Source organism: Littorina saxatilis, linkage group LG14 (genome assembly GCF_037325665.1).
Source record: "Littorina saxatilis isolate snail1 linkage group LG14, US_GU_Lsax_2.0, whole genome shotgun sequence".
NCBI classification, from domain to species: domain Eukaryota; kingdom Metazoa; phylum Mollusca; class Gastropoda; order Littorinimorpha; family Littorinidae; genus Littorina; species Littorina saxatilis.
In genome coordinates, this window is record NC_090258.1 from 501,679 (window position 1) to 505,892 (window position 4,214).

Genomic DNA, 4,214 nt, shown 5'->3' on the forward strand with positions numbered 1-4,214 from the left:
TGTGACTGGGTGAGACATGAAGCCTGTGCTGCGACTTCTGTCTTGTGTGTGGCGCACGTTATATGTCAAAGCAGCACCGCCCTGATATGACCCTTCGTGGTCGGCTGGGCGTTAAACAAACAAACAAACAAACCGATCGATCCAGTATCCTTCAAACCAAAACCACACCCTATCAAAAATGTAGGGCCCAAAAAAAGTTTGGTCACCCATAAAGACAACTGCTCACGTAAAACTACTATGGCGCTCAGACCATGCGCACATACACCCTTTATCCCGCCCCCCCCCCCTCTCATTCATTACTCCCCAAAGGCAAACTGACAAAAACGTTGTCAATACTTCCCTTAAAGCATCTGTTGTCTTTACGCCACTCGATTTTGGCAGCCAATGAAAACTAAGACTATTATTAATCACGCGCCTGATAGCAACACAATATCACAATAGAACAGACTACACTCTCCATCTCTATCAAATCATCTTACCCTTCAAGCACATAAGGCAGAAGCCGATTCCTGCCTGCCTAGCAAATAGAAAAAGCTTGGTTTTGGTGTGAAATTTACATCAAGCGCGCTCAACTCTCATATCGCATTTCTCAGGCCAGTTCGTACCTGTCGAGTCGAGATAATAGCTTTTTTTCTGTGAGAATTCTTGGCATATCGCGCTTAACTCTCCCCCTCCCTCCAGTCGAGGGGAATCCGATCGTCGTAAAGGTTGTGGCGTCAAGTAGTTAGCGAGAAGATGTATGCGTTCCTCAGGATTAGTGTGGCCAGTGAGGTAACACAATGATGAATGGGAGATTTTCTATCTCAGCTAGCATCGCTGTCTTCCACCCCTGAGGATTGTGGCGTCAACTGCCAGCCATAGGCCCAGCAATCGCCTTGTGCGCATGGAAGAGGGTCTGTATGTCAGTGTTTGGTGGACCCGCCGTGCCAAAGGTTGGTTTGTAGAGGCAGTGGGTCCAGAGCCTTATCAAATGATTGTTAATTTATGCTTCATGTGCATTCAGGTGAACTGCCCGTCAGAAAAAGAAGAAGAAGAAAAAGACGACGATGACGACGACGACGACGATGACGACGATGACGACGACGACGACGACGACGACGACGACGACGACGACGGCGATGACGAGGACGATGATGATCATGATCATGATCATGAGGAGGAGGAGGACGAGGAGGAGAAGGAGGAGGAGGAGGAGGAGGAGGAGAGTTGGTTGGTACCACAGTATCATCATCATCATCATCATCAGTCCCCTGACTGGGGGGACACGAGGGCTGAGGAGGCTGTGTTAAATCACATGTATTGGTTTAAACAAGTTTATTCAGTAAATTTCATTAGAATGTTACCGCATACATGAAATAAGGAACATGGAGCACAACAAGCTAGGCTTATGAGCGTACTCTTAAAAGCAAATGAAATTTGGCGGACGATTTTAATATAACAAGTTTGAAATAATGTCAAAATAACAATGGTGAATTATGGTAGACAATCATATAACAATAAAAGGAACAAAAAACACAATGCTAAACTAACCACAGTACTCACACGCGCTCGCACACTCACTCGCACACACACGCACACAATGACTTCCACATGGTAGAAAATAGAATACTACCAGAACAGGAAAATGTCAACAGTATTGCACATGGTCGTTTCGAACATGGATGAGATAAATGCATTCATTATTCAAAACGTTTGCTTAATAAGATAAACCTGAATAACAGGTCAAATATCAATGCATTTTCGCTTTCTGACTTGTCTCTATTGCCATACAGAAAATCATCAGCGGTTAGCAAATCATAGTTGGACAGTGTTGACAAGGTGACTTCACGTATTTGAAGATATAAGGAGCAATGAAATATATAGTGCTCCGCATTTTCAACAGGATAACCACAAGGGCATGACGGGTAGGGAATTAAATGTCTGTCAAATAGATCACTATTTAGATTGCTGATCCTCAATCTAAGTCTGCAATGGATAATTTCTGATTTTCGATCAGATGTGTATCTATACGAGGGAACAACAGAATCATCAGAACTAATACGTTTTTTAAATAACCCAATAGAATCAAGTTGTTTTACAGTATCTGGAAGCTCAGTCCACAGAGAAGTTGAAGACAGAAAAAAATGACTTTTTATACAGTTCAGTTCGAGAGGGGGGAGTCTGTCTGTCGAGTGGTCTTCGTCTATGGTAAGGGTTCACAGAAGCAACGAGAGGAGGCAGACGTTCTAGTAAGTATGGTGGCACGCGTGCATTAACTAATTTGAAATACACAATCAATTTGTGTCTTTTTTGCCTCTCCTTCAGTGTTGTAAATCCTGATTCATCGTACAATTTTTGGTGACTCGTGCCACGAACTGCACCTCTAATGGCTCTTATGGCATCAAGATGCAAGTTTTCTAATAAAGTAGCTAATCTGTCAGAACAATTGTCCCAAATGACGTCAGAAAAATCAAAATGGGGAATAATAAAAGATATATACATAAGTTCAAGTGCCTTTCGGCTAAGGCGATACTTATAGGACCGAAAACATGAGAGAAGAACACGTATTTTTGATATAATTGACTGAACATGTGATTCCCATTTGCAGTTGCTCTGAATCAGTACACCAAGATGTTTGTGAACGTGGTTTTCTCTCAGAATTGTTCCATCAAATACAAGAGGAAGGGTTTCAGGCATTCTATTTCTTGAAAAGGTCATCACATCTGTTTTTAAATTATTGAAATTAACTTTCCATTTTTCCGCCCAGTGTGCAATTTTGGCTAAGTCTGTATTTAAGATCTGTGTCCGCGTGTTTGCATCATTTAGAGATAAATACAAACTGGTATCATCAGCAAAAAGTTTAATGACAGATTCAATATCAATGACAATATTGTTAATGTACACAAGGAACAACAAGGGCCCCAGAACAGAACCTTGGGGAACACCTGAACAAACACGTCCATATGTCGATTTTCTGCCTTGGATAACAACGGCTTGTAACCTGCCTGTCAAATAATCTTCAAACCATTTTAATAAAACACCTCTTATGCCTATAGCATATAATTTATGCAACAAACCCTTATGCCACACTCTGTCGAAGGCTTTTGATATATCACAGAAAACAGCCTGAGACATCAACTGCTTATCTAAGGATTGACAAAAATCGTCATACATGCTCAACAACTGAAAACTAGTTGAATCACCAGGAATGAACCCTGACTGAGAAACCGTTAATAAATCATTATCTGTGAGATATCGAAAAACATGGGCTTGAACACATTTTTCCAATACTTTTCCAATGCAACTGAGTAATGAAACCGGACGATAGTTACTACAGTGTTCTTTTTCACCTTTCTTATAAATGGGATTCACATGAGCTACTTTCCAAATTTTCGAAAACTTTCCCTCTGCCAACGATCTCTGGAATAGGGTTGCAAGCGGATTTGAAATAATACAAGCAGCAAGTTTAAGAAGTTTATTGTGAACCAAATCAGGACCTACTGCTTTCCTAACATCGAGGTTGTTTAGAACAGCGTACACCATTTCGGTAGTTATCACGAGAGGACTAATGGAAATAGGCTCTTCTTCAACTGGTGGAACGTCATCATCATGACCTTGTATATGCGACTGTCGTAGAAATGCTTCATTAAAAACCTCGGCTTTATCCTCTGCAGAGTAATAAACAATTCCATTGCTTTCAATCGGCGGAATGTCATTTGTACTCATTCCTTTCTTTTTCAAAAAAGAGTTAACTACCTTCCATCAGTCTTTATTGCCAAAATTATGAGGTGACAATATTCTATTTTCTAGTTCTCTAATGTGCTCTTCTTTCCTTTTTCTTATAACATCAGTCAAGTTATTTCTCACAAGTCACAAGTATTCATTTCAATATCGCCCGTAACAACATTAGGATGCCATGACAAACAACGCCAACACAAGGTGACAGGTGTAGAGAGTCATCCCCTCGTTTCTTGAAGACAAGCTGGCACCGTGTGCAAACAGATACAATTCCCAAAGCCTCCCCCCCCCCCTCCTTGTATCCACTTGTGTTGAAATCGTGTGTGTTGCGACACAGTAATACTCTTTCTCAACAAAGACAGACAACAGTTACACTGGTACAGGGACCTGCCTTCCCCTGTCAAACATCTTGTAGTTAAACCAGAGATCCGTCCACTTTATTTATGTATTACCTTTTTTTGTATCTCTGACAAAAGCATCCTTCCACCTTAAATACA